The following is a 27869-nucleotide window of genomic DNA, read 5'->3' as shown; positions in this document are numbered from 1 at the left end:
GTTATCCTTCCCTCGAGTTTTGTTGATAGATGGTGAAGGGCCACTTTGTGATTTAGTTGAAAATACACTGTTATGGTGTAATTTGTCATATAAAGCCACACTTCCTCGGCATTGCATATAGTTCTCTATGCGAAGCTTGCTAAACTGGTGTTTACTGGCAGTAACTGTCCTCATACCAGGCAGTTCTCTGCAAGTTTGCATCATTATTCTTGTGCCTACAAGTTCTCTCTTGGTAAATATGCACTACAAGGAAAAACACAGGACAGGAAAGATTTTAAAGTTACAGATGGGCTTTACTAAAAGAAATTGGTACTTATGAAGACTTCTGACATCTGTGTGTGATTTACCAAGCTGGGGACTGCTAACCCTGAATTTGGTTATTTCTTTATCTGACCTCAAGGTATTTAGAAGATAATTAACTTTGTGAGCCTGGCAGTCTTGTTCCTATAACTGTTGTGGTGGACTCTATGGGTAAGAATTCAATAGGAATTATGTGGGCTTTGAAGGCAACCGCTAGGTGTCTGGAAAGGAATAAATGCATATATTCCAAATGTGCACTTAGCAGGTTAGATGAGTGCCAAGCAGCTAAAAAGCCATTGTCCTCTTCCAAAGAACAGTCATAATGAACAACCTATATGCTGTCTTGCTCTGGAATTCAGGTTTAGATTGTTGCTGTTGAAATCTGACTTCTTTATTTCTCTAGAAATGCTCAGATTTTTATTAAATGTCACTGATTCCATCAAACATAAATCCTAAACAAATACAATATCAAAACAAATCAGATGCTAAATGAGAAGCCAGGTATCTGTACTTGTACTTCATTCAATATCACTTATTTCTGTTGTTATGGTGTTATCTTTTAATGCGGTGAGTTGCATTAAAAATATAATTTATAATATATTTGGAATTAGTCTCATTGCTCTATGCTGAACAATGTACTCAGTGCTTTCTCGTCTGGTGTATAGTGTCTGTAGATCACTGAAGCAACAACTGGGTTTTCCCAATTGGATTTAGGACTTCTGGGAAGAGAGCAAGAAGGTATTTTGAGTGTATAGCACACTCCTGAGCGAGAGGTATGCTTCTCCAATTAGTGGCACTGGGCAAACAGGAACAATTTGCATTCTGGGCCAGATCCATCCACCATCATCTTTTGAGATGTTATATGGTTCTTGGTTTTTTAAAAAAAAAAAGAAAGCTGAATGTGCAAAAAGTCAAAAGGATGCAAAACAGGTAGCGAGCCCTCCGTCTGATGCTTTGATCGGAAAGGCAATAATAGTAGCAGTAATGCTGTGTAACAGTAATAGCATTACGATGTAACCTGGTATATTTTAGGAAGAAGGTACTTTTCTGGTTGCTTCCTAGACACATATCTAAGTGAAAAATACAATAAGGAGTTCACCTTTGCAATAACAAAGATCTGGCTGCAGCTGCTTTGAAGACTTCTGCATGTGTGTGAGCCCACAGCAGCACTAAGGTTTTAGATATCCCCTTTAAAATCTGTGGACAGGGTGTGTTATGCAATTGCTATCAAGTTAGTGATGAAAACTATATGAATCTTTTGGCGAGTAGCATAGTACGGGTTAGCAAGAGCCTCCTGTAGCTGAAGTCAGAATAAAAGTGGTTGCAGTGGTGCTGTTCTTAGTGGGTTCCTAATTATATGCAACAATGTCAATCAGAGGAATTAATATGTATCAGTCTCAGCTGACCTAGACAGTTTAAAAAAAATAATCTTGCAACATACTGTTTCTGGATGTTATCCAAATTTCTGGTGACATGGAAATTGCTGTGTGTACCCATAAGCTGTGGCCCTCACCTACTGCTTCTCTCAGATGCTTTTGGCTAGCACTACGTTATGAACCTCATCAAAGAGCGCTTTGCTATTAAAAACTCTCTTGACTGTAGAGTGATTTAATTACATTCAATTAAATGTATCTTACTTAAAGCTTGATTTTTTTTTTTTTTCTTCTATTTCATTTCATTGATGAGAAGGATTGTAAATGTCATCCAACAATGATGCTGAATCAGATTCTCCTGGGACATTAATTTCATTCAGAGGATATATCTGGATTACAGGCATATTGTTTATTATACAACAATAGCTTTGTTATTTCTTTCTAAAGCAGGTAAAAGCCTTTTGGCAATTTTACACTGCTGAAATTCTTGTCATGTTCAGAACCTCTTACAAGAAGCTAAAACATCAGTATGATATGAAGTATTAAAATTGAGACACTTTTAGGTTTGTGAGAGACTGTAAACAATGATTCTTGTGGAAATACATATGTAATGTGTGTGTGCACGTATGTGTAAATAAGGAATATATGAATTATTTCGTGAGTATTTATATATGTGACAAAATAATATTTGGGGTTGGCTGATTCCCGTATTTTTTTCTATGCTCAATTTCCTAAACCCATTGAACTGCTATTACTTTTATTCTTTCATACAAAAATAATTGCTGGAATCTTATCACTAAGAATATGAAGCATCACAAATTACCTCTAGCCTCCCTAAAGTCTTTGATGTGCTGTTTGTTCGGAGTTTGTGCTCACTAGATGGATGCGATGCTGAGGATAACACACAGATGAATTCCCTGCTGTGGAGTGGATACCAGCTGTTTCTCTTACAACTCTAAAACACAATGATCCACGGCCAAGCCAACAAAAGCTATCAATATGCTCATTACCCAAAACGGACCTGACTCCTCTAGAACATAGTGGACGTCCAGCTACGTTAACAACTGAGGAGAATTTAGACTCCCTCCCACCCTCTCCAAAAAACCCAAATGAAAACCCAAGCAAGTCTTTCCTCCCTTAGAATTCAGAGAAAAGCTTTATATTTCTAATAGCTTTAATTAAAATCATGTTTTCTCAGGCTCTTTAAGAGGAACTGTCGATCTCCCATCCAATAATTAGCTGTCTCCTCTGCCTCAGACAGGACATTTTTTTTCTTGCTGTTCACATATTTTTAGTGGTAGTTTGCAATTGAAACAAAAAGCCCATTTCACCAAGCCAGGGATCATCTCCGATTGTTACCAAAGAGGGGGTCTTCTATTGCCTGTCAGTTGTCATCAGAGAAGAGCACTAGGCTACAGCTGACAGCGTGGCATTAGGATCACAGAGTTGGGGGTGAGCGTCTGGTGTTTTCTCCTGGGTAAAAATATTAATTTGCGTACCTGTCATGATCCCGCTGTGAGAATAGAGAGCATATGCGAGCAGAAAAACTGGCCGCTTAGGAAGATGCTTATGAAAATCAATAGTAGAGAATATGGATGAATCTCTGAAAGTGGATTTCATTGTTTTTTGTTTAATTCTTCTGTTTTATCCTCTGTGCTGCACTTGAAGAATGTTTCTCTAGTTTTTAGTAGGTGTCTTTAAAGAAAAGTTTATTGATCTGTTAAATTGGTTTTGGTGAAATTGAATTAATTTTTATTTAATAAGACACAGAATTTTGTGAACAGTTTCCTTTTACGAAAGTTATGTGCCCAGACCAATTTACCATGATAAGTTGTATTTATTTTTGTCTGTTTTTTTTAAAAAAGGAAAAAAAAGTATTACCCTGGGAATAAATTCCAAGTTTTTCTCCATTTCTAGAGGAATGCATCCCTAGTATGTAAAGCCAGCTGGAGAATAAGAAGCCTTTCAATTCTGTGCTGAGCCTTGAGGCTGTAATTTTTTTTTAATAAGGCAATACGATAATAATATTGAATATTTTTTTTTTACACATTTTCAAGCTCTAACTAAAACAATGAAAATTTAAGCAACTAAACCTTTCCAAAGTTGTGAATGTTTTTAGTGAATTCATTCTTTGAAGGAATTGCTTCCCTGTGTTATGTATAATTAAGAACAAGGTCGAACTATTTTCAGAATTTGACGGAATGAAGGCAGACAATTAGAGGAAAGAGGAAGAAGATAATCAAAAGAATGTGTAGTTTTAAATCTTTTTACAGATAAATATTCTCTTCCCAAATCTGATGATTTGGCTCTGCTAAGGCTTATCGCAGCCACTACAGTCAGTGCTGGGAGAAGGACACTTCCAGGATATCGCTTCTCCCTCTCATCAGTGGTGATGGAGGGAATCCACTGGGAATAAAGCACTGTACTTCCAAGCAGCTCAAGAAAAGGGAGGAGCATGTCACTGCCTGTAAGAGATTGCCGATTCCCCGACTGGGAGACTGAGGGATTGACCTCTTATAGATATTCCTATTAAAGGGATTGATTTTATTTCTATTGACTTTGTAAGAGGGAATTATAACCTCAATTGTTGCTGCTCTTGATCTGTTTAAACACAGTGCTCATCCTGCTCACCCTTTCCCTTGCTGTGTAATGCTGTGGAGTTAAAAAAGTTAAAGTAACTTTAAAGGAGTGAAAAATAAGTTTCCCCTAAGTTATGAAAGTCAAAGCCGTAAGATTTTTTTTCCTGTTTATTTTTGTTTTTTGGTTTTTTTTAAATTAAATTTTAAAAAGTTTAAATTTCTCTAGAAGATATGGCTAAAATACTCCATTGGGCATCGTGACTGATGTAGGTAAGGGTTAAATAAAGAGTTTAAAGTTGGTAGCACTTTAGAGGCCTGTGCAGGAGCTGGCAGGCAGGGTGTTCCAGGAAAGCCCTCTGGTCTCTTACTTTTAAGACCACACAGCTAAAGTTTCATGGAAAAATATTTTCAGTGCTGTGTGAATTTCAGTGATCTCAGAGTCCTATGACTGCTCTGAGAGTTTGTGTAATTTGGCTCTGGTTGTTGTTTGATGTGTTTTCATATTCACACTGAGCAAGGAGGAGAGTCACCAGGGTCAGAATGGGATTGGGATGTAGCAGTAATGTATTTCAGTGCCTTCTTGTAACTCATGCAATGATTACGTGGATGTACTGAGGCAAAGACTTTTCCAAGCCATCAGTTGGGCGAGAAAGGTCAAAATATGTTATTGAAAGTTTGCCCGAGTAATGAAAGTATTAAGCTATTTGTGTTGGAAAAAAACCCGTTCCTTTGCAGAGATGCCAACAATATGGCAGAATTTTCCCAAACAGTGAATCTATTTTGATGTCTGAAGTTCCAGAGCGGGGGGGGGGGGGGGGGGGGGGGGGGGGGGGAAGAGGGAATGGAAAGAAGACCAACGAATAAAATGTTGTAAGTGACAACTGTTATTCCCTGCTAACAGAGGTTTATGCTAACATATTTTAGTTTAATAGGGTTTTTAAATGTCAGCCAATTACTCCTTGGTATTAGTGTTTTAGCACTTCAAACATAAATTAGGGTATATTAAAAATTTGAAGCTCTTGAAAGGCTATGCAGGTTATTTGTTCAGGGTTTCATGAGCATCAATTTGGTTCACGCATCTAATTATAATCATCATAAGCAAGAGTGTATGGAATGTTCCAGTGCATGAATCTCTAATATTAATTCCTTATAAAAATGAGGCAGCCCATATGGGTGAACAGATGAAACACTGATAAACATTGTGAAATAGAGCAGATGCATGAGTTATGCCAAAGGTTCTTCACTCCTAATATTTACTGTCCATAAGGAGGGAGAATTAATTGGCTACACACCTCTGAAATTCTAGGTACTAAATATTAGTACAAAGATGATGTTACAAACATGATTCACCAGAGGTATCGCTATAGAAGGAGGTACTGTTGTAAACCTGTATTTGTGGGTCATAGTGTAATGTTGGTTAGAACAATCGTGAAGCGATTGTTGGGTTGCTACTCTGGTGAATATTGTCTAAATGAATTCATGGAATGGTTTTGGTTGGAAGGCACCTTAGGGATCCTCTAGTTCCAACCGCTTTGCCATGGGCAGGGACCCCTCCCACTGGATCAGGTTGCTCAAAGCCTCATCATCCAGCCTGGCTTCGAAAACCTCCAGGAAAGGAGTGCTCATGACTTCTCTGGGCAACCTGTTCCAGTGCATCACCACGCTCACAGTATAAATGTCTTCCTAACATATAATCTAAATCTATCCTCTTTCATCTTAAAACTGTTACCCCTTGTCCTATCCCTGCACTCCCTGATAAAAAGCCTCTCCTCTCCTGTAGGCATCCTTTTAAGTACAGGAAGCTGCTCTAAGTTCTCCCTGGAGCCTTTTCTCTAGGCTGAATAACCCCAGCTCTCTCAGCCTGTCCTTGGAAAAGGGTGTTCTGCGATGTAGTTAGAAGTATCTCTCAGCATACCTAGCTGTGTTTCTATAAGCATCAGAATCAGTAAGATTTATTACAAAGATATAAATTATTGGAGAAACTCAGACTATTAAATGTCCGTTACCAGTAATGGCATTCTGGAGATGGAATTAGTTGTGCTCGGCAAAGAAAAGAAACCGAGGTTGTTAGATATGGGCTATGATGGGTACTGAATTCTTAGCATAAAGACTGCTTGGTTACCCAGGATTTGTTAAAATATATTGAATGAAAAGGTTGATTTGTTCAAAGGATTTGCAAGTGAAATAGGTGAAAGTGTATGTTTTATCGAAACTAATAAAAAGCAATGGGGAGATAACTTATAGTGAATAATTTATTCATGAAACTTCCTTTTTGTTCATAAATTTGTTGAAACAGATGGCAATAGTCTAGAAAGCATTTGGACTTATTCTTGTAGCTTCTCTGAATAATTCTTCATTAGGGGCTTACTGGTAAGTTGGATGCATTCTGTTTAATTTGAGCAATTTTGATTGGCTCGCCCGTGTCACCAGAGATCCTGCTCCCTGATTAGAGAAATTAAACTCTTGGTGCAGTGCTCTTCACTCAAACCCAGGCTAATTCCCTGTGGTTCTTTACTGATTTACTGTATGTAGATGATACTTTTATCTGAGGGCCAGGCAGGGATCATCAGAGCAAAAGTAATTAAACTTGATGTGCAGAAGGGGGAACTTCTTTATTTCCATTCTGTACAGATTTCTCCCAGGGTGGAAGCAGGTGAGCAGCACCCAGTGCACCCACTCAGCCCTCCTGCTGTTCTGCTGCTGACGTGCAGCGGGAACCGAGCTCTCAGTGTGCGAGAGAGGGGAAGGCGGCCACTGAAAGGACTGTACTCGATTAATTTGTCAAACAGCGAGTGTGCCTTGCAAACCACAATAATTTGCAAATGCAGCTCATGATACATATGGATCGGCTTCTCGTGGTGTGCATGAGGGGAGTGGGGGGCCAGCAAACTGCAGGCTTCAAATAGTCTGAATAGCGGTGTGGCTCCCAGTGTGGTGTTGGGAGAGGCAGCTCGGAACACCTGGCTCCTACCAGATTCTGAAGGCGATGGGGTCTGGAAACTGCTGCTTCATACAGAATAAAGCACCACAGACAAAACAGCTGGTAAAAGTTGGAATTTTTTGAGGGGCATTATCTGATGCCCATTGGGTTTCTACTTAATCTGTACCTTGTAAAACAGAAAAGTGATCCGGCATCTCTTCCTGGGAGCTTTTATGTTCCTTACGCCAGTCAATGCAAGGGGGAAAATGTAGTAAAGTGCCTTTTATAGCCTTCTTAGCTCTGATAGCACCCTGCCTGTTTTCTATGTGTCTGAAATCCGACAAATCCTAGGAGTATGTTAGCCATTCAGTTAAGTGTATGCTTACGTAGTTTGTAAGATCAATAAGGCCAAATTTTTCATTAAAGAAAAAAAAAGGAATAGACAGTATTGGATTTGGGTTTTTTCCTGTAGTAATGTGTGCACAATCTTTTATATATGGGACTCTGTCATACTAAATTGATTATCGCTACTTCCATATAATATTTAATAATAACTCTGTCAATATTGCAGGAGAGACATACGTTTTGTTTTCCTGGAGACATTTAGGGAGTACTCAGGAGTAAGTAATATTTCCATAATCTAAATTCATGCTTTATCTTAGAGAGCTGTGTCTAAGGCACATAGAATTATGTTTCACAAAATGTCTTTTATTGCTACAACTATCTTATTTTATAGTTCATTTGTTAAGCTAAGTAATGATGTATAGCTGCTTACACTAAGGTAATAACAATTCTTTCATATTTTTCGTTCTTGTCATCTCTTCTCCCCCTTAAATATCAATACTCATTGAGGCTTTGTTAAAAGAAGCCTCTGACATATTGGTAAAGGTTTCTTTTGTTTGAAAAAAAAAAAACCAAACCAAAAACCTCAAGAAAGCCAAATTAAATCAGACCTAGAAAAAACAACTCCCTATTACCAAAGGACATGAGAGAGCATAAAACAAAAGCATCCATTGAAAGACTTGAAGGATTACTTTTTTCTTTAAAATTTAGACCTTTAGAAAACACTCATGCCATAGACAGAAATTGTCTGTAGTCCAAAATAAAAATTAATTTCTAAGAGAAACATCACCTTTGTAGCAGGACTACAGTAATGATCGCTCAGTAATATTTGACTTTTTAGTTTAGTGACAGACATAAAACCTGGAGACTAGAGCTTCCACTGCCATAAAGGAAAACAGCCAGTACTTGACTTGTGCTTTATAACACTTGTAGATCATACTGAGCGTAATAACTCCTAAATTTCAGAAATCACATGGTGGGAATCCTTCCCCTCTCACCAAGGAAAGATAACTGAGTGGTAAAAAGAAGAGGAACACTTTCTGTATTAAAAAAAAAAAGCTGTTTCTGACAGCCGGTATCCATCTCACCGCTGGAGCTAAAGCAATTTTGTAGTTGTTTTCCCCATTGCTTAAGCCTGTGGAAGCAGCACCTATCAAACAGCCATTGTCATAGTCGCCTGAGGGACTGGTTATGAGCTTATGAGGTGCTGTGTGAATTTTTGTGTGTGTTTGAGCAAGAAGCGTGGGTGGTTGGTGAGACCTGAAGATATATGCCCATTTCTTCCCTGGGTACTGCTTCCTCTTGAAGGCTTGTGCAGCATAAATGTGAGCTTAATTATAAAATAAAATTGGAGTCCTGCAGCTCTCAAATGTGTTACAGACAATGTGGTATGGTTACGTGTGTGGTGGGAAGGCGAATTGGTGCTGTGGCACAGTACTATAGGCATCCCAAAGTAATAGTTCATATTTTTCAAGTATATATTTACAAAGTATTGAATCTGTTTGTTAAAGTCCTGCAGCGTGGAGCTCTGTGCACAGTGCTAGAGCCCAGACTGCAACAACCCTTCCCTCTCAGCTACAGCAGTGATGCAGCTGCCGAAGCCGCCTGCATTTTTGCAGAAAGCAAAATTGCTCAGACTGGTTTTCATGTAGTTGTCGTAAAGAAGTTCTTATTAAAAAATTCCTGTATTTGGGTCGTGTCTCCTCCTTCCTTCATTCCGGTTGCAACGCCATTGGTTGCTACTTCATTTGTTGTTGTGATGGATTACCCCATGGTCCTTCAGATATCTCAGATTGATGTGAGTATTCAGCAACAGAATAAGGTGTGTGACAACAGCAGTAAGTATGCAGTTGCTTCTGAGGCAGCTCATGGAAATGGAAGTGCTTTAACTGACAGTGTTTTCAGTAGCAAAGGCCCCAGGGAATCTCAGACAAAGAAAATATTCCACAAGACTTCAGGAAACAGAGTCCTATTCAATTATTCATATTTTCACTGGGTTTCCATTTTTTTTGAGAATGGCATTAATTGCCTGACAGAGGCTTGGTTTAGTTTTGAGGATTTTTTTATTATCACTTTTGTTTAAAGAATATTAGAAACACTACTTGAAATGGTAACTATGCTGCAAATTTCAAAGGGGTTAGGGTCTGCCTGGAAGTCAAATGAAGCTGGAAACTAAAAACCCTCTGGCAAAATCTTAGTTCTCATGTCCATCATTAAAATCGCCCTGTATGTAGCTTGAGGGCAAACTGAAGGCAAATTAAGTTTTACCCTTATGTGCTAGGATACACTCACGTAATTCAGAAGCACAGTGGGAAAGGGGAAGTTGGATATCATAGGATACTAAAGCCTTGGGGAGATAGAAGTGAGGTGGGGACCTTGTCGTTATCAAACCACAGTGCTCTGGTATAGTTGCAGAGAACCTATGGAACTGCTTCACTGTTTATTTGTCTTATAGCTTTCCTGGTGGTTTTGATAAAACCAGCATCTGGAGAGAAGTTTTTTATTCTGCTACAGTGACTTATTTTTACATGGCTTTCCTGTGCTTGATATTCTTGTTTAAAATGCATCATCTGGAACTTAGAGCTGCCATGCTTTTCTAGTTCATAATCTTATTTTACAAAACAAGAAAGTTTGGGGATCGATCCTTTTCAATGTAGGGAGAAAGAGCAGTAATGATTCTGGGACCATTTTGGAGCTAGTAGGTAATATTAGGAAATACTGGACGTCTGCCTTGGTAATAGGTGTTTACGAATAGGTGAGTTTACCTGGAGGTGATTTCTTGAGGGACAGAATGGGAGGAGAAAGATATGTTTGAGATGGCAATTGCTTGTTGTGGATTTAAGTGAGACCTTGAGTTTTTAAACTGACCTATTGAATTGATCCCAGTTCTTTGGTTGAGGAGGAGAAAGACCTGAGCAGTCACAGCTATGAAAGGTGTCAGTCCCTCTTGAGAGGAATAGTGAAGGGGATTTTCTTGCTCAAGAGCAGGGAGTCCTAGATATGCAGACACTTCCTCTGGTATCTTGGTTATCCTCGGGAGACAGTAATCTCCAAGTAAGGGAGACATATGTTAATTTTGTCTGTTTTAGTATCATCTTTTTGTAATGTCTTGTTCCTACTGCGAGAATAAACTATTTTGAGTATGAGCAGATTCTTTGTTTATGGTGTGCAGCAGGAAGAGCAGCATGTATCAAACATAGACATAGATTATGCAGGGAGCTTGTAGGACGTGATCCAGGAGCGGTAAAAGGATCAACTGTTGCCACAACATAGTGGGAAGGGAGAGACAAGCATGGAGAGGAGCACACAGCTCTGAAGACAACAGATTGCAACCCAAATTTGTTTGCAAGTCCCAGTTTCTAGGCCTCGCAGAGGACTTGCCGGCTGAGATGTATTTGTTATCCGTGGAAGCGGGATGGAAATACAGGTGCCTTCTGCTCCCGACAATTATGCAACTATTTTACCTGTTGGTTTTAAAACTCGGATGTAGCAAATACAAATGGGAAAGACACTGTGCCAAGCAAAGTATAGGTTTGTTTTATTTCCAGTTTGAGGTCGTCTAAGGATGTACAAGGGGCGAGAAATTGGCTTACAGCAGTGCAGTGTATACTTAAGAATGAAATTGCAAGATTCAAGCTCAACACAGAGATTTCTAATGTCTGAAGTGTTGTCAAAAGATTAAAACAGGGAAAAAGGAAGAGAAGAAAAGGAAAGATGGAAACATGAAAGAGAATGGGAGGGGAAGAGAGAAGAATGAGGCAAAGAAGAAGCAGCGTTGGAAAATTTTGTAGGTGAACATCATAAGATGTTGCTGAACAAATGATTAATCTTTTATTTTGAAGACTGTGGTCTCTTCTTGAGGAGAACGGGATCTGAAGTATGGTGTCCTGAATTAATGTTCAAGCCCACAGGCCATAATTAAATATGGACTCTGGCTCTCACTCAGCCAAGTTTGATACCTGTGCCTTAAGCACCAACATCTCTGAAGTCAGTCAAATCTGATGCCATTATCATGCTTCTCATGCCAAACAGTGATGAGAAATTATGCATTGTTTTTGCTTGAGGTATCCATTACTTATGTGACTGGTACTTACTTTTTACATACAGACAGCATCATAATCAACTTTCATTATGACTAATGCTGAGTGTTGATTTACAACAAAGTGTATTTCGATTAAATTTAGCATTTTGGGTAGGACATGATAACTGTCTGTCATTGACATTCAATTTTGCAGGCCTGAAGTTTACAAACAAATTCCACATCTTTGTTAGGTGCATTAGCAATTGAAATACCCTCCTAAATCACTGTCTGTGTAAATGGTAAATCTCTGCAATCAATCTTCCTTTTCTTTAAAAATAAATTTAGAAGGAATTTGCATAATTGGCCATGCTTTATAAAAGTCTGATGTATAATGTTGTCTTTTAAATGCACTGCTACCTGGAATCATGATGAAGTGTCAACATACGGGAGGTAAATATAAAACAAGCGTTTAGTAAAGGATGCAGCTGATCTCACGAGGTGAGAAATGGCATCTAGTGGTGTTATAATTTGGAGAAGCTGTGTAATTTGATGTAGAGCTTTCACTATGAAGTGAGAGAAAAAGACAGAGCTCAAATGCATCAAAAAGCTGAACTTTGAAGTGACATTTACACTGAAAAGTGCTTTTAAGACACAGGATGAAGCAAACGGATGTTTGCACTTCTGTTTGAAAATATGTAAAGCTTACTGGATGGCGTTAGTATGGTCTAATGCCTGTGTAAAGTCATGGATTTCTCAATAGCTTAATAGTGTTCTGCTGCCCTGCAAGCTGCTGACTGAATTAGGCAACGTGTTTTCTAGTAGGTTATGCTAGTAGTCTTATCATCTTGCTATTTAAATTCTGGGTGGCATGGCCAGCGTTGTCCCACTCTTCAGCGTGTGTTCCTAAAGCTACTGCTGTGAGCAGTAGGCACTCGCCACCACCACCGTGGTGAGTCCTGCGGTCTTCATTATGTCATACTCAAGAGTATAGATTTTGTAACATACAAAATGCTATGTATCATATTATTGCTCTTACCTGACATGTTTCATTTGAGATGAACATCCACTATGGCTCAAGCCCCATTAGGGGGGTGAAGTGTCCTTGGATGCCGAAGGGCTGAGCACTTAATATTGACACAATCCCTCTGTGCAAAGGGAGTTATCCAGAATGACAGCAGGAAATGTGGATGTGATTGTTGTTGGCTACCCAGTATGTATGGAAAACAGGGCTAATTCTTCTGTTGCCGTCAGAATTGTGTAGTCTCATCCGTAGGAAGAAAATCAAATAAATAGGTCAAACTTACTTTTCTGCTATTGTACAAACGGTTTAGACTTCCTAAGAGTGCTGGAAGGTCTGCCATAACAGCATGCTAGACACTCGCCCTCGGGTTGCATAGACGCTGCATGCCCATGCAAACTATGACGGGGCAGTTGTCATGTGGAACTGACCTGCCCAGATCACTGGTGGCATCTCTAGCATCTTTCAAACACACAACTTTTGTGCTTGGCTCTCCTTTCCTTGTGAGTCCGGAAAGAGATGTAACGAGTAATATCTGCTTTCCAGGAACTTCGGTGTTTCGTGCAATAGATATCTTATTGACCTCACCTCTGTAGGCTCTGTGATGAGGTTACTGTAATATGCCTACGGCTTTTACAATAAAAACTCCGTAGGTGTGGTTAAGAATCTGTATTTGTCCCCTCTAAATGGCGATATCTGTTGTACTGAACACTCCTTTTATTCCAACATGTTTTTTTGAGATAATAACTAGAATATCTTCCATCACCCTGACCCTTTCGTAAGTCATGATTTCTGGGCCTGAACTGACTAATGCGATCTGAGCAATGATGTGCAATATCCTCAGCTGTCAATTGTTAAGGAAAGCAGTTCAAATAAGGTGGCTACTGTGATGAAAGAGTCGATAATGTTAACAGAGAACTGCGTGCTCTGTGTGGTATCAGTGTGAGGATCTTAAATTGCAGAACAAGCGTAAAGTACTTAATGTACATACAGAGAATGGAAATTAGGGAATGTCTGAATTCTTGTGCATGGTGTTCACACTGTGATCAAGAAGTTCACCACTACTTAAAAAAAATTGCTTGATAGAACTGAAGAATTGTCATAGAACATTATACACTGGCAGAGTTGGGATTTCTTTTGTTTTATGTTTGAACCATGACCGTACCATTAAAAACAAACTTAATTCATCATCTTTTTCTAGCTGAAAGAATTAGCCATGCCTGTTTTGTAATCTAATTCCCCTTTGTTCTCTATTTTCAATCTAGTGGGATTTTGATGTGCACAACACATCAAAGAATCGAGTTGATGGGATTTTTAAAACTTTTCTCACATAACACATTGTAAGAAATAACTTAATCTGCTGCTGCTGCTTTGTCTGTAACGTGTTGTAAAACATCATTGTCATCCTGTCACAGTAAATGCTGACACTTATTGTTATCACAGTATTCCATGTTAGCATGTGAACTCGATAGTGTGCACTGGGGCAGTGGGGAGGAAGGGAGGCAGAACAGGAAAGGTTGGGTGGAGAAAGCCCACAGGAATGAGAGCTGTTGGTTTTGCTTTTCTGTAGACCACTTGTATGCACTGATGAACCAAGAAGGCTTGTGAGTCTTTGGGGATTCTTCTCTAGAGCCTCAGCTAAAGATTTTTTCAAGCCCTTTCTATCTTTTGCAATGAGGATGAGATGATCCACATGTAGCGTATTGATCTTTAAAGCTTATTACGTGAATTTTTGTTTCTGCTGAAACCACAGGCAAAACCTTCCTCACTTGGAAGAGGATAAGCTTACTTTCTTCTATTTTTCTTTTAAAAGCAGCAGCTGAACAGACTGGTGACTTCAACAGACAAGATGTGAGAGCAACAGAGGTCAGGGGCACTGTTCTGCGTAGTCGGGTATGCTCAGGTTCATTTTACAACTGTGTCCCTTTGCCCTCTGGATGAGTAGGACCACAGTACATAGAATGGATGGGGGTTGGGTGGGCAGAAGTTGTGCAGTGTTATTGATCTTTCATTTCATTAGTTCTGGAGATAGAAACACTGAAGGTTTTGCTGAGAATCCATTTCACGTTGTGGCTGATAATGTAATGGATTTTGGGGAAAGGCTTATGGAAATTATAAGTAATTAGAAGTATCGACAGAGATGCCAACTTTCACTATTTCTATTTTTTTTAATCCTCCTATTGACTCTGACATGCTGTCCAGGGTAATCTCCTGATTAGTGTTTCACATTTTCTGACCATCTTGTTATTTCTGTAGGAAGGCTGCAGGAATCTGCCTTTTCCTCTGGTGAAGGCAGGGTATATTGAGGAAGCCTCAATATATAGTGCTTGAAGAATATCTTTGAATATATTTGCATTGGATTATGTGATTTCACCCCAGAAATACATTTTCTGTCATCCTGTGTGCAGTCAAAGCTGCAGAGGGAATACATATCTCCTCACAAGACACGTGGCGTTGAAAGTCCTGTGGGCTCTTACTTGTCTACTTTGTCCATTGTTTACTGGGAAACTTGGAATGTTTACAAGCACAGACGCATCTGTTGCAAATAAGGAAGTGATCTTTTGTTTTTTATTTATTTATTTTGATGACACAGCTGTTTAATTATGGGAGGGCTGACTGGGGGGTGAACTGGACCAATAGGAACAAATATTTCTCTGGGGTGAACTGGTATTACTTTGCACTGAAACTGCCCTGATTTAAATCTTCTGAGAATCTCGCCTTTTTTCTCTCTGCCATCACTCACATATTTTAGGAGACCAGCGGTAATAACAGTTGTGTTGGTACAAGCAAGTAATTACAAGAAATATTGTATTCACAACCCAGATCTTAAAAGGCAATTTCCTGAACCGAAGTTGAAGGCCAAAGTTTCTCTCCTTTACCTCGGGGCAGCTTACAGTTCGTTGAATAATACTTCTTGAAGCTTGTTTAGACAACTCGAAAGGCTTTGTTCTGTTTGTGCTTTTTCCTGATTTAAGCCACAGATTAGTCTGCTTCTCATGATGTATTGGCATATTAAAAATGAAGGGCTTCTGCCTCCAGTGTTTCTCATCGAGGAGGTAGTTTCCCACTTGAATATTTTCCATGAGTCTAATAGAATAATGAGTTGTACACCCGCATCTTTCACAATCCATCTTGGGAGGAGTAAAGGGGAATGTCTCAGGCATATGATTGAGTGAATGAGTTCTTTGTTCATTTTTATGAAACTTGTAACTAAGCTGAACACTGATCTAATCCTGCAGTCACGTCGATATGGACATTGGATCTTTGAAAGCAGTTGATGTTTTTCTCTCGATTCTTTTTTCTTTTAAGCTGGAAGGTTATGAAAGAAATTACTCATATACGTGAGGCTCTAGTGCATGTCAGTGGCCTAAGACCCATCTCTAGGTGCCTTTTGTTTTACACAGAGCTGTTATAACCTTCATTGAATTGTTTAAGCGAGCTCTACAGTTTGTGATGATGCTTGATGTCATGGTTGGGGGGGGTCATGTATATTGGGGATGTTGAGGTGTCTTCAGGCAGCCACGTTGCCGGTGTGCCAGAGCACTCAAGCATACGAATTTGATAAGTCAAAACCTTGAGATTCTGAAAGGGTTAGAAAAGTTCCTTGCATTTTATTTGGAAACATGTTAAGTGTCCAAAAATTCCTTAGAATCATAGAATCACCAGGTTGGAAAGGACCCACTGGATCATTGAGTCCAACCATAAGTACAAGTCCAACTTAAGTACGTTGGAGGGTTTTGCTCTTCATTTCTTCCAGCTATAAAATGCTTTGTCTCCCTGCTGTAAAACGGGTTTGGAAAACATTGTAACCTGTCCGAGTTTAACCTCCTTATCTAATGAGATACTGAGGTTACTGTAAAATATGAAGGATATAAAAACATATTGCAACATATTTATTCTGAAAACATGTCTAATCCATCTATAGTGCCAGGGAAAAACACTTCTGTGGATCCTGAATGGGGAAAGGGACTGTGTTAAGAGTCTGTGCTAAGACATGCGCTTTGGGAAATGATTTTTTTGAAAGAGCGTAGAGTTTATTTCTTAATTTTATTAAGATGATGAATAAAACAAGGAAATACTGTGGTGACCTGTGTTCCCAAGCCAGGGCTATGCCAGTTGAGACATTTTCTCTATTGCTGTGCTTTCCTTGATGAACTCGAATAGATAGTGTATACTACACCTGCTTTACTAATTATAGTCAAACTGAAATACTTCAACAGGCCTGTAAATAAGAGGCAGATAAGAGGTAAACCACCTTCTTAATGACCTCTATTCAGTGGAGAATAGAGTAAGATCAATGTACATCTAAGCTTAGTGTAAGAATGCGGCTGCATTGATTCTGGATTACAGCTGAACTGTAAAGAGTCTAATTTGGTTGCTTGCTGTTCTTTGGTACTGTGAGTAAACAGCTTTTTAAGGAGATGTTTTCTGCACCTTTGGACCTTTAAAGCAACATTTTTTTTTTCTTTATCCATCCATTTGTTTGCATGTGCTTAAATGAAAGGTATACAGAGTTCCGTACTAGTTATCTGCAATATACATACACTAGAAGAATGTTTGCTTTTTAGATACTTTTAAAAATTATTTTTCTACTTTCTTCTGTCACTGGGATTGACTACTTTTTTATTATGAATGTACCTGCATGTGTGCGTGCTGACTGTCTTGACTTCAAAGGAATTTAGCCTGAATGGAGGAAACTTTTTGGACCAATCCCTTATTAAGCTCAGTCACCCATGCAACAGGTCAAAACAAGATGAAATGAAGCACATACTTTTGGATGAATGACTCTGCATTTTAGGTCTCTTTGGAACCTGTACTAAATTCTGACTTGAGTGGCTAAAACTAATGCCCCAAAATTATTTTTCTTCATAAAGTATAAAGCAATGTGTGCTGGTATTTAGAAGTCGGAATAATGACCTAAACAGCTATTAATTATTTATATTCTTTGACTTGTTCTCCTGACAGATTGCTTGTCTTTAACTGCTTCTTGCTTCTCTTCTGCATGTGCTAACTTGGATAAGAAAAAAAGCCTGTCTCTGGTCTCCTCTATCAGAGCAGGCAGGGAGTGGATGATGTAAGTTTGAACCTCCACTGATATAAGGCTCTTCCAGAATATTTCCACAGATCAAACTAGAGCAGCCCTCAGGCTGCTCAGATCCTCCCAGTGGCTAGATAGCTTCTTCCTACACCACGTTGTGTTCATAGAATTTAATCTTCTGTCTGTGAAGCCTTAGTGAGAACTTTCAAGTCATATTCAACCTTCCATGACCAGAGGCAGAACACTTATTCATTTATTCATTTTAATAATTGACTGAAGAAAGATATCCCTTTTATCTTCACCTCCCCTGCCCCTACCCCTTCCCTCTTGCTTCTGTTTGCGTGGAAAAAAATTTTCCTCTAAGCATAACCTTGATGAGCAGTAGGGTAGAAAACCCTTTAGAGAGAGGATCGATGGTGTGAAGGCCAATCACTCTGCAGTGCGGTCTGCCTGTGAGCAAGCAGTGATGGGCAGGCAGTAATTTTGGTGATGAAAAGCGTGCTTAAACTGTATTGATCTCAATATGATGTGTCCTACCGTACTGCTCTTCAAAAACATCTAGTCAGTGTGGGAGGGTTTTTTTTAATGACATCTCTCTACCAGATTGCTTCTTGCTCTCAAAGGAGGTCTTACTGACTGCAGTGTGGTGATCATCACCTTTCTCAAGTTGTTTTCTTGTATTGTCCTATGTAGCATATAGAGGAGATATGGATGCCTTCATCACTGAACAGATCCCCTTATGCTTAAAATCTTTTGATTACTTTGAAATAACTCAGATTGGAAAGGCTAAATTCCTCCCCGTACGCACCCTGGCAGGTAGCATATTGGGAAAATAGAAAGTTCTGGCTCTGTTTGTGCGGCGATCGTTTGCGACTGGAGATCTCAAAGTGGGATATCAGCACAACACATAAAGGGTGAATTAGAGCAGCTGCACAACCCAATCAGACTCCTGCTTGCTTTGCCATCTGGAGGAACCCTCCCTGCTCCTCCTATCCACTTACTGCAGTGGGGACCAGGGGAAGTGAGAGCTGTGGCTCAGCCATGTGATGACTCCCCACAAGTATCTGTGAAAAGCAACTCGAAGATCGAATTTGAGTTACAGGTAGTGGTTCATCATAGTGAACGTCATTACTGAAGTCGAACAGATGCTATGATGATCAGCTTCAGCCTGTTGTAGGCAGCTCCGGGCAGAAGAAGCAACTTTTGTTATTAACGTGTGGTTTAGTAGCCTGTGGTCTGGTTTCTTTGAATAGCTCCTGTGCTCAGGATTGTGGAGCAAGGAGGAGTCGAGAGTGTGCTGCTGCCGGGCTTGTCTAGATTTTCTAATGAAGTCACCGACGTGCTGTGCTGGTGCTGGAGCTGGTGTAACAGAGCGTTGGACAGATGGCTTCAGGAACGGGTGACGTGGAGGCGTCACGATCCCGTGTGATACTCAGCAGCGCTGTCAAGCTTCATCAGTAGCAGAGATAGAAGAGGTATACTGTTCATTAAACTAGTAGTACTGATTATCTGACAGCTGTAAAAGCATAATAATTAATGTGTAAAGTTCTGGTTAAGTAAGAGGGCATCTCAAGATTGGGACACTGCCTGAAATGGAGTAATGGGTTCTGTTGTAGTTAAAATGGTCTTAATTGCAAGCAGTGACATTTAATGCCAACCAGCCAATCCTCTTTCAAGGGGATTCGGAAGCAGGGAAGACATTTTCTTCAAGTCTTTTTCTAGGAACTAAGGGCACGCTTTCAGTTCTGCTCTCAGTGGACGTACCTAATGATTACCCTGAGGAACCTTGTCTGTCAAAAACATGCCACTCATCGCTGATCTCATTTAGGCTTTAATAAAGCATATGACCCAAAGTCTTTCAGTTCAGTTATGCAGATGCAGTGCCCTATGCATTTAATTAGGGAGCTTAAAAGTCACCAGTGTTTAATTCGCTAACCTACCTTGTCCACTCTCCCATCTCCCAGACTTCATTACGATGCTGGAACTGTAGTTGCATTGTGGGAAAAGCAGCCAGAGAGTTGTGGAGTACTTGAAAAGCAAAATCGTGGAGGAGGATTTTAGTGAAGGATTCTGTGCTGATTTCTTCCCAGGTCCAGGATCCCACCTTTTTCATTGCCTAAGAAAAGCTTATTTTAAATTAAAACACAAATGATTTAAACTTGAATTTGTCAGACTCTTGGAGAAAATCAGTACTCAACATACTATTGAAAGTGATTGAGACTAGGAACAACAGAAATAGAAAACATGGAATTCTTTTACAAAAGACTGTCAATAGTAAAAATTTCAGGAGCTGCTGCCTTGGGATTACTAGCCAGGTAGATCTTTGAATACTACTTTTTTTGTCTCTCTAGGGAAGATAAAATTATATGCATTAGGACTGCTATAATAATCTTTTTTTTTTTTTTTTGACCATTGAAAAATTGTTCCTTGCAGTTTTTCTCTAATGCTTCTCTCCAGTCCACTTTCAAATGACCCAATTGATAGCTTTCCAAGACTGATTTAATACCTAAGCTGTAGGTTTTAAGTCTTCTTGAACTTCTGGCTGAACAGCAGAATTGAGTCACAATTCTTTCATATTAAAAATTAAACACCAGATTTCCTTTACAATTTGCATCTCCAGACTTCCTGTTGAAGTTCTCCATTCTTTATTTCTTTTTTTCTCTTTTTTCTTACTTTTTCCCCAAATGTGAGCCTGAGATTATCAATGAGTTTTTTTCCATGAAGTTAATTGCATTATCCTCAAAACTTTGCCTAAATCTTCAAGCCAAACATCCTTATTCTGATAGAACCGATAGTTTCAGGTATGCAGAGGGGTATGGAGTAGCAGCAACAAGCTGGCAAACATGAAGACAACACAGATATCACTTGTCAGACCTTGGATCTAATCAACTGCTCACATATTTTTTGTCTTGAACAACAATTCTGCTGAAATGTTTTGGTTTTTATTTTTGGAGTTCTTTCCCTACCAACTTCTCCTTCTAGTGGAGTTAGATTTCTGAGCAGAATTGTGTGCAAGTGCAATTGAATCCCTTCAGAATCAATCCCTTAGCTGTGGCAGAGATGCTGGAAAAACTTTTCTTTAACCCTGACAGGTTCTTTGTATAAAGCAGATTATGAAGCTGTGCTACATGTGGAGGAAGAAAGACTCTGTGATGCAAGGAATGTTGAAAAGGGCAAACACTCACAACATAGCAAATAAGTAAACTCCAGACATTCCAAATATAAAATCTCTTCTATTTTCTTTTTTTAAAGCCTCAAACAACAGAGGCTACATTCAGCAGGAAAATAAAAGTACTGTCTCCCAGGAGACAGAGTTGTGACAGCTAAAATGAGCACAATTTCATTCCCATGATGTGACTGGAACTTCAGAGGTACAGTTCCTCTGCCATAGGATGATCAAAATATGATAAAGTACGTGGTCAAAGCCAGTAAATCTTACTGCCTTTCATCCATGTGATGATCCTTGCTAGTAGAAATGAAAAAGAGAGAAGGCAGGAGATGTTCTGTACTATGCCTGAAAGTGCTCAAAGACTTCTTGCCTCCTGAGAGAGTCTCATCTCCTGCAGCTGCTCTGTTATTGTGCTGACTTTCATAGTGGGGCTTGGAACTGATTCAAACTTTATTCCCTGTTATGGGAGGCTTTCTGTCAACTCACGATCGTTGTTTGCTGCCAGCCACTGCAATAAAATGAATGATAATACATAGGTGTGGAAAATGTACTGCATTCTTGGATTTTTCTTTCAGTTATTTAATTGTATGGTTTTAATAATTTCACACACAAGAACTTTCTATTTTTCATGATGGGTTCTTCCTGCATTTGAAGTGTCTTTTTGATTCAGTTTCATATGTATGTGTAATGTAGGAATTGCTATTTCTATGAGTGTTCTTTGAGGAGGCAAAATGCAAAGTCTGAAGTCCAAAGTGCTGAAATTTTTTATTTTAAAATTTGGTGTCAGTTGTTTGAAAGAATATAATTCTCATAGATGATATTTTCACTTTTGGTAATGACATCATGTAATTTTGGTCCATAAAGATATGTTAAGGAAGTTGCTTGTGTTTGAGACAGACAGCTACAGCGCCAAGAGTGGTCCTGAAACACAATAGAGTAAGTGTGAAATTATCTTCACAACCATTCTCAGCATTGAAAGGCTGAGAAGCTGGCATAAATCCACCTCTTTTGAAGAGTAATGCACCTTGAGAGTTGATTGTTTGGAAATTCCTTTGAGATTCTCTCTTCATAAAGCAAAAACTGTATTAGTCTCATCTTGTGAGAAAGCTAGAGAAGCTCCTTTGTGATTAAAAAGTCTAATTCCAGGGAACTGCGAAAGTAGCCGTTTAGTAACCAAGGAGGTATGGAGGGAGGGAAAGTAGCATTAATGTTTTAATCAAATAAACGTTCTTCATCCAAGAGGGTCAAAGGGACTCATAAGACACAGGGCACATGGAAGGTGAGTACTCTAGCCTGAAGGTTACTGTGTGCACCAGGACAAAGTGTGAGGAGGGACAGTGGACACAAACAGAGTGAAGAGATCAAAATCTATGCAGAAAAGACAATGGAAGGCCAAGGTCAAATTTACAGTTTTCCAGTTAGTATTAGAAGCTTAGTTAGGAGACAGAAACTGGGATGGAAAATCACCTCAGGTATTAGTCTCTAGTTTTAAGCTCCCTCAATTTGTGGACCTCCCAGAATTTTAAGGGAGGAATAATTTGCAGATACCCAGTGACCGACAGGCTAACCAGCTCCAGAAAACTTGGTACTGTTGTGAACTCTGGGGTAGATGATCTTTCACAGTTGGAGGAAACGTTGACTGAAGTGCAAGAAGCTGGAGGCGCTTGTCTTCTTCAAAGTGCAGCAGAACTGTGCAGTCCTCCTTTCCCCCCAAAGGAGAGAAAATACAATCACATGGAAAATGGATGCTCTTTTCCAGCTGCTGCACCTGGTTAGCTTCTGCTGTGCAAAGGCCAGAGCAATAACAATGAGCAAAAGGCCAGGGATCAAGTAGCTTGTTATATTTCTCTTCTCCATATTTCATCAGTCAATGCACTAGAGGTCAAGATTTATGACATTGCACTATACTTGAACCTTCCCAAAGTTCAGGCTTGGCTGAGTGGAGCAGAGAGGATGAGATACCGATCTCTGACACTTCTGAAGTAATTCTGTTGAAGGGAGTGTCTACGGGACCAGACTACAGCTGCATCAGGTGCTCTGGAAATAAGCATCCTCTGCTGGCCAGTTGCTAGTGAGAAGGATTACTGTGTACTAGATCAGCCTTGCAAATGTGCCTCTGGCTAAGACAGATTCATAAATGAGATCAGAATTGGGGCCACATATTTGGAAATGCGTTGGTATTTCATGCTTTATGAATAATCTGTATCTATTAGCCTATCAAAGAAAATGATGTTTGTGCTGTATTTTTGCTTTGGAAACAGCCTAAATAGAGGCAAATATTCCAGAAGCAAACAGAAAAAGCTCATGCTGCATTATGCTGAGTTTCTCCCCGACTTTATTGCCTTTATTCTGCTGCAGCTACAGAAAACTCATTTAAACTATGAAACTTCTTTGGCGTGGATTCCTTATATTGATGAAACAGCTGACTTTCTCTGGAGAGCCAGAGTGTTATTAAAGCACTTAACCTAGCACTGCTGTGGCTATCAATTATACCCTTCATTTACACTATACAAGGCTGATGGCTTATTTGAAGTTCAAGAGGTTTTTTTAATGAGATGTTAATTGACTACACCTGCAGTTGGCTAAAATTTTCATGGACAAGTAAGTGCCATCTCTTCCCTTCCTAAATTCTTTTTCCAACCCCCTAGTTTCCTGTACTGAATTTCCATAAATGTGTTCAGTGTAGAAGTATGGACTTTTCATACACACCAACTAGAACAATAATCAGTCCTTGTGATTTATGAGTAGCGCTTCAGAGCTTATTGTCTAAGTTGCCATGACTTTTCTATGCATGAACTAGAAGGCTGAAGCTCTGTGCCTCATGATTTGATTAAGCTGGAAACTATATGTACCCAAGCAAGCAAAGATCCAAATCTTGGAAAGCTGCCTTGGTCCCTGAAGCAACTTTTGTGCCTTTTTTGTTCCTTTCTACTTCCTTGCAAGAGGACTTGGTAGCAGAGCCCTCTCAATATGTGTGGTGAATATCAGATCTTGCTAAGAATATAAATAACTTCCCACCTGCTCAAGCGGGCCTAAGTAAAATCCACCTTGTGGCTGGTAATAACTGTGTGGAGTTTACATTTGGAGGTCTAAATTGATTTAAAGATACCACTGTGGAGACAACTGGATGGCTGTAACGCTGTCTGAGAGCCCATGGAACTAAGTGCTGAAACATTTATTTGCTTAATGAGTTCTGAGTGCCTGTACAGTAAGTCCTACTGCTGATCAAGGCCACGAACGGTTCTTACAAATAAGGTCTAGCTGTTAGTCACTGATGCACTTCAGAAAAACCTGAGGTGCAGACCAGACTCTCTTACTCTTCTTGACTCTAAAAGATTATCAGTTTCTAGTTTTTCCTTAGAATATAATAATATTTTAGAAAAAGCAATCTGCTTATTAATAGAGAGCAACAAGAAATAGCGTGTCATTTAGAAAGGCCAAGAATAGGTCAGAGCACAGGGAGAGCAGGACTAGGACCACAAAGTAATGAAGACTGAGTGAAACTAAAGACACCGAAATAAGGATGAAGTTACAATTGAACAGAGACTGCTAATTAAACACTAGATCATATAGCTATGGTGAGTGATTCGTCACCCCTGGAAGTCTAAGTTGGGTGGAGGATGAGCGGGGAGAAATATGATTTAGTCAACACAAAGTTTTTTACAGTGAAAAGTGTTCCGTAGACAACACAGATAAAGCCATGTAAACATATGCATAAAGTATGTGCTTAATTACTTCTGATTTCAGCTACAAAGCATTGTCATGATGAGCGTTATTTTCCGGAATCAAGTCGTGTTTGGTCAAATAGATTGCCTCTGCAGTATTCCAGCATGAGATTTTAGCAGTTGTCAAAGAAAGGGTCAGGCAGGGTTGATGATTGTAGCAATTCTTGCTAACCTCAAACTATAGCAATCAACACGGGGAATTTCTGGCACTTTGTAGGGATTAATCTGTAGCGGGGGAATAGCATTTGTTTAAAGCAAAAGTCACTGATCTAGAAAGGGAAAAGGAGACTTCTAAAAACCATTTTTGTAAGTTCACTGGTTTTGCATAACCAATGAGCTTGTTTTATGCACACACCACTTTATACTGAGGAGTCTGAGATCACTTTAGTAAGTGCGATGCTTAAAATACAAATGTGTATTGGGGAATAAAAAGCTTGTGATGGCATTGAGTGAGCTGTAGGGGAGAACTGGAAATAAAGCTGAGGAGCAGTTTTTGATCAACGTTATTAGACTTTTTGACTTGAAGTTGTAAACATTCAGAGGAGGAACACATCTCAATGGGAAAACAATAAACATTTGAGACATTAAATACTGTAGTTGTCTAGTAAGTACCTTTCCTCATCCTGAAGAAGGCTGAACCTATATAATTTCCCTCTGCAGGGGGATGTCTTGGGCATCATCCTGTGGGATAGCTAATGTGAGGAGGAGAGGGGGACACTGATACAGCTCTGTTCCTGAATGATACTCTTCTCCATTGTATAAACAATTAAGAGTTCACTGATTTAGAAAGCAGAGGGCAGTGAATTTCTCATTAGGCAATTGGACTGCTTAGATGGGAGGTGGGATAGTATGCTGGGAGGCATTCTCACCTCTCTGGTGCCAAGGTCCAGGTGGTTTCAGCAAAATAGTTATATCTGTCTGCTTCCCACATTAACATTTTGTCTGCTGAAAACTGGGTGACACAAGGATAGTGCTGGTTATGCTTTGTTGGCCCTTTGTTTACATTAAGAGTGTTCATTTGCGCGAGAAAACCTGGAGCCATGCAAACCTGAGTATTTTGTTTAATGTTTGGTTTAGATGACAACTGAAATTTCAGTTATTTGTGAGGTCCTGTTTTCTGAATCATTAACTCTGGTGAGTGCATGTGAAAACTTGTGTGGAAAAAGGGAGAAATTCTGATCAGAGACAATTTAGTACTTTTGCTTTATGTGAGTGATTTTTGACCTGTGATCTATGGACTTTCTGGGTTTTCTTTTTTGCTTCCAAGGGGTTGAGGAAAAGCAAGTTTATATGCAGAATTTACAGATGTGAATGTTCCACGCTCTCACTGGAACAGTTTTTAGGGTCCATAAATCAAAAGATTGAAAATCCCTTCTCCAAACATACTAAGCACACAGCAATTTTCCACAAGAAAAGACTAAGGTGATTTCTTACAAGGCAAACTAATTTTAGCACCAAATTCTCTAGTGTGTTTGCTGCAGGCTCCTTGTGCCCCCAGAGCAGTGAGTTTGCAGAGCAGAAATACACACACAGCTCTTAAACAGAGTTTGCTCATTTGTATTCCAAAGCCTCTAAAACCACAGTGCGTAACTTGATTGGTCTTCAGTCAGTGCTGCACCTCAGTGGTGTGCAGGCCAGAGGCTGCCAGGAGAGAACATTTCAAGCTCTGGCAGGAATTATCCACTAATAAATTGAGGGAAGGGTTTGAAAAGTCTCCAAAGAGGCAGGTGTTCAAACTAAAACATTTGCACTATTTTCACCTGAATGACTGCTCAACCTGAAGTCTTATCAATATATGAACACAGAGCTCTGGTACAACAACGGGACTGTATTACAACCATCCTGATGTCTGCGAGTAGATGGGAACATAACATAAAAAAAAGTGTTTGTTTTTTTTTTCTCTAATTGCCTGCCTCTTGATAAGAAAGGTGAGCTTAAATTAATTAAAGGATGTTTAACAAATTCTATGGCATTGCATGAAAGTTTAGAATGGCGTAGAAATATCTGCCAAATATATTTGAGAAGACTTTTTTGAGGAGAACCTAAATGAAAAAGAAAAAAATAAAAGGAAAAAACACGACAAACCAAATTCCACCATATAAATAGAAAACACAGTTTTTCCGTGGCTCTTGGAGGTGTACAGCCAGTATCATCAACTGTAAGTGATGAAATGATCTATGTGAAGCAGATCCTTCTCTGTCTTTACAGAATAGAAGAGGACGAGCGCAAACTCCCTTTAGGGCCTGATCTGAAGTACGCAGAAGTAAATGGGAAGGTTTCTTTAAATCCAGTGACCTTTAGATTGTGCCCTTTTAAGGTCAATGATTTTATGATTTGAGAAGTGTTCTTGCTGCTCATGTGGCCAAAGCTGTGGACAGTGTCTTCTGGCTCCGATTTTACCAATAGCAAAATTCCCATGGATTTTAGCTAAGCTATGATTATGTTCATGTGCATAGTGAATTGCTCATTACAGTTTATAGCAATCACTGATAACTAGAAGGTGACATTTTTCTTGTCTATCAATGTTAAACAATATTCAGGTTTTTTCCTTTAAAGTCCATTGAGTGTTGCTTAGATCCTGCTCCTACTCTATTTTTCACCTGTTCTGTTGATGGTCAGTATTGTCCTCTATCCTGTAGTCTGTCAGAAGGAAGTAAACTGCTAATAGTAAAAAATACTGTTGATTCACATTTACTTGGAAGGATGACTTCTTTGTTTGGTTGGGTTTTTTTTGTGTGTGGACTTGGACCAACCTCCAAGATAGTCAAATTGTTTGAATTCCTTTCTTTTGCTTCATATCTCACTATGAATGTGACAGAACAAGTCAGCATAAGGACTCCCCTTTTTATTATTTTATCATTCTTTGAGTTTTACTGAATTCAGTAAGTTGCAGAGTGAATAGAGGAAAAGTTGAAATCACAACTCTGCAGAAGTGTCACCAAAGGTGGAAAATGACTTAATAGTTTGGAGTAGGTTCAGTGGTTGGATGTTTGTGCTCATTAATTGGAGCAACACAGTTATCTTAATGTAGCCATTCTTTTAAATTAACTTTAAGTAGCATTTGTATTAATGATGATCATTATGTTTTAATGAGAAATCATTTGTTCCTTCAATATATCTTAATTGTATCATGATTTCCATAGCTGCCAACCTGTGCTTGGTGGTAGTGATTACCAAGCTGAAAAAATAATAATCTTCATAAGAACAAATAACTTCTTTAATATAACATAAGTAATAAAAGAAGTAATAGATCTTAATCATTTGTTTCTTTAGATCTTGATATACAATGATATTGATTTCAAATGTTTTGTGCCGTGTCAGTCTATTTTACATGGAAAAGTCTATTTGATGTTGTCTTGATCCATCATTCACACTAAGAGAAAT

Source organism: Cuculus canorus, chromosome 15 (assembly GCF_017976375.1).
Source record: "Cuculus canorus isolate bCucCan1 chromosome 15, bCucCan1.pri, whole genome shotgun sequence".
NCBI lineage: Eukaryota > Metazoa > Chordata > Aves > Cuculiformes > Cuculidae > Cuculus > Cuculus canorus.
The sequence above is the reverse complement of the archived record's forward strand: the minus strand, read 5'-3'. Positions refer to the sequence as shown.